An 8462-nucleotide genomic window follows, 5' to 3' on the forward strand; every position below is an offset into this window, starting at 1 on the left:
AGAGCAGATGAGTCTTGAGGGAAGCGCCTATAAGGAGCAATCATTCATTTGCCTGGGCAAGAGTCTTCTGGAATATTAAAATTATGCAAATAAAGACAGCGGAATAGTAAAATAATGGTAGTATGAACCGGAAGCTGTGTGGGGAAATCGTTTTGTCCTCAGTGTCCCAGTTATGTGTGGGAGTACATAGTTTCTGTGCTCAGGTTTTAGTTAAGAGGTTTCTGAGGCAGAACTTTTGATTTTCATACAGCTGAAGACATCTGAGGGATCTTGTAGATGGGTAAAAGCACCACAATCCCGTTTTAAAAAGATCATGGTCTCAGGTTTTCCAAGTATACTAAACAAATGTCTGGCAGGGATGTACCGCCTTGTCTATTTTTAGTTGTTTTGGTATGTTGGACGTTATTTTACTGGGGGGATCTGTGCTGGTGTCATGCCGATGGATGATAGAGCAAATACACAGATAAGTTGGTGGCATTTCACCATGCCAAGAGCTTATTTACATATTTTAAGTAGAAAGCGTTATAGTCATTGCTCTAAATGTGGAAATAGCCGTATAAACCAGATGTGACAGGTGTTCCGTCTAGCAGCTGCAGCCGCCATATGTTAGAAGCTAGCTTTCATAGGTACTCACCAGGCAAAGAACTGTGGTCGCTTATTCATTCATTCATTCAGCAAGCAAATATTTATAGATCACATGCCTTATGCCAGGCACTAGGACTGGTGATACCACAGAATAAAGCCAGGGTCCATGCCCTCTTCGACCTCTCGTTCCAGTGTGATACACCCTTGTCAGGATCTCTCTCAGGCTACAATCACAGTCAGTAACATCCCTTAACCAGAGGTTATGTATGGCTCAAATTCTTACTGCAGGCAAATCACAGCAGATATTGAGTGCTGGGATTTCCATGTGCAGGCTGTTGAAATTAGGCTTCTTTTAAGGCATGTCTTGATGCTTATGAAATCCACGGGCCTAGCCTTTTGGTTTTCCAAGTATACTAAACAAATGTCTGGCAGGGATGTAGCCTTTTTAAGGTAGGCAGATTTATTCCTTTTCATATTTACAATGATCATTTGTAAACTTTTACAATATTTATCATGGACCAGCTGTTTTCCAGGCATGTGGTCATTGTAGTAGGAATGCAGATGTACAAACTCTATACAAATTAAGAAGTTTAAATATACACAAATAATGAAGGTTTTAATAGCCAATTGCCATTCAAGTCCACAAGAACCGAATAAGTTTGTCAGATACCATACTTGATAGTAGAAAAAATGCCTCAAGGACCTCTCCACCTATATGTTGGTAGTGGAGACAATCATAATGGAAATTGGCAAACACACAGTGGAACAAAGATGACCAGGAGCCCTCTGTCCAGGGACAGACACTGTGGGAAGGTATAGGCGTACTTCCTAAGCAGATCATTGAGGTGGCTTTGGCAATACTGAAATAATCTCAGAAATCTAGCAGATGGACAAAAGCACCACTAGGAAGTTTGGAAAAGATCACGGTCTCAGGTTTTCCAGACGTATGAACCTCATTTCTGTCACAGCTTCTCATCAGGGGAGGGACAGCTCTGAGGATAAAGGGTGGAGATAGAGATTTCTTTACCATCTTGGCCTCCAAGAGCCTGCTCTGCCCAAGTAGCAGGATCTCCTTAAAGGACACCTTGGAAATCAACAAGTGTCTATTTCCAAAGGATGGTCTTAGAACCTGTTTTCTCTAGATGGCTTTACTGCCTGTTCAGTGACAGATGACATGAATGCATGGCAGAGTAGGTGGAAAAAACACTGTACCGGTGATGTGATGAGCAGATCTGGTGCCAGCACCTACTGGTTACCTGACCTTGGATGAATCACTTGACCTCTCCGAATCTGTAAAATGAGGTGTGGAGATTACAGTGCTTTTGGTGGTTCCTTCCAGTTCTGGCATTCTCATTATGTCTACATATCTCACCTTTTTGATAAAATGTACAAAACACACTTTGTAAATGGAGGAACTAATGTGGTATGTTTTTCTTCCTTTTTAGTTTCTCCTCACAGAGAGTCTCTTCTACACCTGGCTGTGAGATGGGGCCTGGTTAAGCTTTCCCAGTTTCTCTTGTGTCTCCCTGGGGGAGTCCAGGCCTTGGCTTTACCCAATGAAGAGGGCGCTACGCCACTAGACTTAGCTTTACAAGGTGGACACCCCAAACTGGCGGAAGACATCACAAAGTGAGTTTAGCTGCTTGATAATTTCTCTCTTAATCTGTTTCTGTAAAGTCTGCCAAGCATTATGGAAAAATGGATGTAACCAAACCATAAGCTAATGTTGGCTTATGTTTTACTGTTAGTTCTCATGTATTCACTATATATGTGTATAATATATGTATATATACACATACACACATATAGTACATACATAAATATAAAGATATATTTGGTATTAACATTTCATGAGGGAGAGACAGGGAAAAAAATGTCTCAAGAGGCTCCATGGGGTGATAACGGGCAAAAAATGTTGGGCAACACCAGCATAACACATACTTGTCTTTTAGGTTTCAGCTTAAATGTCAGTTCCTGAAAGAGGCCTCTGTGTCATTCTCTTTTATGATCACGATTAATTCATGATGTTCTGTATGAAGTAGCATGATTAACTCACAATGTTAGTAATTTATAACGATACATGTGATTATTTGCTTCATATATAGCTCCTTCCTAAATCATTTGAAGGCAGGGGCCATTTCTGTTTTACCTACTGCAGTATTTCTAGTACAGAGTCTAGCACATGATATTTGTTGAGAGAATCTATATTTCTGTTCAATCAATGAATAACAGACAAATCCTCTGGTAGTGTTTAGCCTATGTGATGGTCATTATGGTCTAGTGAAGTAACGTAAGGGAAATAATTCATAAACTATAAGTTTCTTTATGTTGATGAAGTTATCAACACTTCCAATGAATAATGAAAGTATTTGCTACTTAAAATGGCTCATATTGGTTATTCTTAATTTATGAAAGTAGTATTCATATATAGTGATTTTCTTCACTTAAAATGTGGTGAAACATCAAAATATACATGGGAAAGAATGTTGAAAATTGCAAAGTGCTACATAAATATTAAATATTAATTGTTAGAAGTAGAATGCAAGTTAGATTCTTATCAGATGATGGAGCTTCCATATTCTAAATTAATAACCTCGATCTTACTTCTCAGGCTCAGAGGTCTTTTGCCTCAGTGACTTATCCTAATGAATGGTCTCTGGTTTTCTTATTTGGCTCAGGGAACATGTAATTCATTTATGGTTATATAATGGACATAAATCAGAGCTTTCTGCTTTTTTTTTTTTCCTTCTCGACTCTCATTTGGTCAAATGGCCATCAACCAAGGGACAAACCCATCCAAAGAGAATTGACCTCTTCTTTGGTTTGACTTGACCCTACTTTCTTGGCTAAAAAGAGCAAGGCCAGAATGTTGCCTTGAGTCAGTCGTTGTGGGTAGTTCAGTGTTCCATGGGGGTTCTGAAGGCTGACCTTTTCTGTTGGTAGCCTTGTGGCTTCTTACTGTGTCTAAGACCAGAAAATACTATGTGTTTTAAAAAAGTTTATGTGTCTAGTAAATCCATTTGTGGATGGGATTAGAAGTAGACTGTAAGCTAGATTCTTATCAAATGTTGGAACTCCCATATTCTAAATTATTAACCAAGGTCTTGCTTTTCAGGCTCAGAGGCCATTTGCCTCAGTAGCTTGTAGTTGACGTAGGAGGTTGTTCCCTGGAAGATTCTGGGTTTTTGCTAGTAATTAGTGTCAGGAGTTTGGGGAGCTTCCCAAGTCTTTGTGTACAACTGTTTTTTATGGATGTCTTTTTGTTACTCTATATGATGGAGATAACACTTATCTCATTGGAAGTATAGCATATTTTTCTAAAGCAAGCATTTGTTACCAAAATGATACCATTTTAGAAGAGGAATGAGGATAGAGCCAGTTCTGTGAAGTGAGGAGTCTGGGGACAACGTGTTGAGGTGTGACAACGTGCTGGGCTGGTCTCTATTCTGGCAGCATGGACTTTTCCTGCTAGGGCTTCTTTTCTGTTGCTATTCCATGACCGCACAAGCCATCCAGAATATTGTGACACTAACCATGAAGCTTACGTGTAGTTTGCAAATGTGCAATGTTGGTTAGCCAAGACAGAACAGAAAATAAGCTTCCATTCAAGAATGTAGGTTGAGAATAGTGTTCCTTTGTTTATGAGTGTATTCAAGAGTCCAGCATGATCACATTTATGCATGTTTTAATTTGCATGAGAAAGTGATCTGCAACAGTGGTACCAGTGTGTTATGAATACCCCAGTTGTTTATAACATTCAAACTGCACCACACTCCCTGGAGATCATATCTGTTTTCCACTGTAATCACCTCATAAACCATTGGCTGCCAGCTAATTTGTTCTCCTACATGTGGCCCCATTAAAGTGAGAGGCATCTTTTTAGCTAAACAGGAGAATAAATACTGAGGGAAAGAACTATATTTAAAAGTCAGAGCTGTTTATTCACATAAACCTTTAAAGTATGTAGTGTATATCACTGACTTTTCGATAGAAAGATGGCTTTGTTAGCATCTGTTCACATGCTCTTATGTATTTATTGGGTTGAGGTGACTTTCGAGGATCATTTTGCCTGTTGGATTTGTGACAGTGGGGACAGTGAGGGACCTGGGATCCTGGGCTGGCGTCTTCGCAGCTGTATGTGGGCTTTGATTTGTGGCGTTTCAGTTTTCAGGGCGGGTGGTCTCCAGGCTTCTCCCGAGTGCGGCTCAGTGAAGAAGCTGCCCTGCATTACGTCCGCGCGTCAGAAACGCTGACCCTGACCCTCAACCACACGGCCGAGCACTTGTTGGAGACAGACCTTAAACTCTTCCGGAAATACTTTTGGGATAGAGCCTTTCTCGTCAAGGTTTGTGCCCAGTTTTCTGGTACACAATAATACACATGCCTCAAGAGAGTGCAGGCATCCATTCATTGTTAGGAGAACAGTGGTTTTGTGGGGTAGCACTTTCTTTTTTTCTGACAAAACCTTAGGGGGCATGAAACAGGAAACTCTGTTGCATCAGTAGAATGAGGATTATTATATATTTTGACAGCAGAGGAACAGTTGTTTGTGTAGTATTCTTCTTTACTTTTCTGGGCCAGTCCTACTCACGGTTGGATCTTAATATTGAATATTTTCTCTTAATTTATTGATTGCGTTCATATCACAATTATTATTTAAAGAAGTTGCGTTTAGAGCTATTGTACATAAGCTTTCTTATGACTTAGATATAGTTAAGTATTGTCCTAGAATATGGATTCTTCTTGAATGGGGACAGTAAAAACCTAGTTTTTTTCAAAGAGGTTTTCTGTCTCCCACTGTGGCCCAGATACCAGCTTTGAGTGCTGTCATAACATGCCCATCTCACTTTAAAACATTTCACTTTCATCATTTTTTTTTGTAGCACTGAAAGAATATAAAGAATATTTGCATCTTTTAACTATTAAGCAAAGTTATTTTGAGTAATGAGGCTTAGGTTAATCTAGTTGGCTGTGCTGAGGGGTCTAATGACCCCACTACCCAGATCCTGCAGCCTCCTGTGTTCACAGGCAAGTCCTTTGACAAGGCACAGGTTTCAGGACTGTATACACTTCATAGGGTCAAAAGCTACTTAGAAAATGAGTATTGTCATTTATCACAGTTTTGACTTTTGTACGATGTTTGGTTCATATGATTAAAGATGTAGCCCAAAACATTATAGATCACATAGAGATTATTATTGTCTGACTCCATACAGAGTTTTATTTAAAGTACAAAAATGAAACATACTTCACAGAGTATGATTGTCCTCTCTTGGGTTTTAGGGAATTTGGTGTATAATTTTTTGACATTCAGTATTAAACATAATATATGCAGAACGAAAGTTCTGCTTAAGGATCCATATCATTTACAGATACTTCAACCTTTACCATCTCTACAAAAACTTAAAAAGTTAGCCCGGCACAGCAGTGCATGCCTGTAGTCTCAGCTACTTGGGAGGCCGAGGCAGGAGGATCGCTTGAGCCCAGGAGTTCAAGACCAGCCTGGGCAACACAGTGAAACCTCATCTATACAAAAAATAAAAAAAGTGAGCCAGGTGTGGTGATACACACTTGTAGTCCCAGCTACTTAGGAAGCTGGGGCCGGGGGATCACTTGAATCCAGGTTGAGGCTGCAGTGAGCTGGAATCATGCCACCGCAGTCCAGCCTGAAAGACAGAGCGAAACCCTGTCTCAAAAACAAACAAACCAATAAATAAACAAATGCCTGCCCAAGTAAGATGCACCACGAAAAATCTGAGATTCGAGAATACAGCAGAGTCATCTTGTCAGGCAAGGGAGAATCAATGACTTTGCATATCGTGAAGGATCTCACAGCTCCTCCCTTCCGGATTTCCCTTCTCACTACCAGCCACACACGTCAAGGAAGGAAGGAAAAAGGGAAGCATGAGCCACTGTGTCTGGCAGACGTTATTTTAAATGTAAACAGGTGTTGATTATTTTATGGGTTGTCCACACTAAAGCTTTACAACTTTGCAAAATAAATAGCATAAGATTATATATAGATTTTGTCTAGAAAGTATTCACGCTTTGTTGAACCCTACCTAAAAGTCTATTTTTACACGGTGATGACCTTGATCAGCTCGCAACTCAGACTTTTCCAGGGAGACCTGTTTAGCCTCAGGGGTGGGGCATTGCTCAGTTGTCTGCAGCCCACTAGAACAGCAGCAATAAAACCTTGCGGCCCAAACCTGTAGTTGCCTTACCATCTGCAAGAGCTCTTCAGGTAACCCCATACTTGTTCAGAGCTGTACAGATTTCATGTGTTCATGAATCCAGGAGGTTGAGGCTGCAGTGAGCTGGAATCCAGGAAGTTGAGGCTGCAGTGAGCTGAAATCATGCCACCGCAGTCCAGCCTGAAAGACAGAATGAAACCCTGTCTCAAAAACAAACCAATAAATAAACAAATGCCTACCCAAGTAAGATGCACCATGAAAAATCGAAGATTCAAGAATACAGCAGAGTCATCTTGTCAGGCAAATGAGAAACAATGACTTTGCATATCGTGGGTGACCAGTATTAGCATTGATGGTGGTGGCATGATAATTTTTAAACAAATATTAAATGCTAAAATGAAAGTATAAATTGCCAAACTGAAAAGACGGGTATTAAGAAATTAAATAATAGGCAACATTTTAGCCGCATCTTTTAGTCTAAAAAACTATCTCCTCGTTAACAGAGCTTTTCCTGTTAATCAGAATGCCGATAATTCCATTCTATAACTTGACCGGAATGAACAAAGCAACTCGAAAATTTAAGTTTTTTAAAGTGGCATCTAAAATTACTCATAAGGTTAAAAATTAAGTTTTAATGCATTCTACTTATGAAATAAAATAGTATTTCCTTATTTCAGGTTTTGTTTTGTAATCAGAAACCATCATTGTCTGCTACTCTTTCCTCACATAAGCCTGACAACGCCCCTCATTGAATGACAAGGGGTTCGGGGCTCAGGCTGACTCCGGGTGGACACATGGGACAGGTGGCTGTCTCAGGTCGTGAACCTGTGTGGTGACCCCTCTTCCAACCCCTGGTGTTCATGTGGTCATCTCCTCACTACCTCCCAATATAGACTTGCCCTAGTCCCTCACCATTCCATGGTGGGCCCTCGAAGAGAAGACCAGTGTCCTAGAGGTGGGCTGGGGTGAGTTACAGCCTGTGGGGGGTGGGTGACCAGGCGTTTATTGCTGTCTGCCCCTTTGTGGTTTGATGAGTGTGGATGTTCTCATGTTCTTTTTGCTCTGACCTCAGGATGTTGTTCCGAGATGGTCAAAGAATGAGGCACGGGATCCGCTGAACTTAACGACAGGTCCAGGCGGCTTCCAGGGTCTATGTCCGTTGCAGGGTTGCCCACCCAAGCGCACCAATGATTTATTTTGGAAGGTGTGCGCTAACGCAGCCAGCATAACACATAATTTCTGTGCTCTTTTGCGTTTTTCTTGGCTGTGGGAATCCATCTGAAAAGAACATCCGATGACCCCAAGAGGGCAGCTTTTCTCTAAGGCCTTCGAAAGGCTCACCCGCTCAGCTTCTGCCAGGGAAGGCCTGCACCGCATGGGCCAGCTTGCAGCTCAAGGCCCATGATCACCCTGGATCCTCCCTGAGATTGGGGTCCTGTGTCTCAGGGTGTGGTTGGATCAGATCCAGGTGGGCAGACGCATAAACTGGCAGCCCTTCTTTCGGGGTTCAAGATTCTCTGTCTGGTTTATGCCTTGCATTCCTGAGAACTTTCTGGCTGTCGTGATCCGCGGCAGCAGTAAAGGATCAGTTGAGATTTCTTCTGACTTCTCCCACCGTCATCCAGGGGTCTTTGCTGTGTTCTCCTCCTGACCTCCCCAACTCAGAGATCTTTGGTTGTGATT

The sequence above is a fragment of the Carlito syrichta genome, unplaced genomic scaffold (assembly GCF_000164805.1).
Source record: "Carlito syrichta isolate Samal-C Ts95f unplaced genomic scaffold, Tarsius_syrichta-2.0.1 Scaffold308202, whole genome shotgun sequence".
In the NCBI taxonomy this organism is placed as follows: domain Eukaryota; kingdom Metazoa; phylum Chordata; class Mammalia; order Primates; family Tarsiidae; genus Carlito; species Carlito syrichta.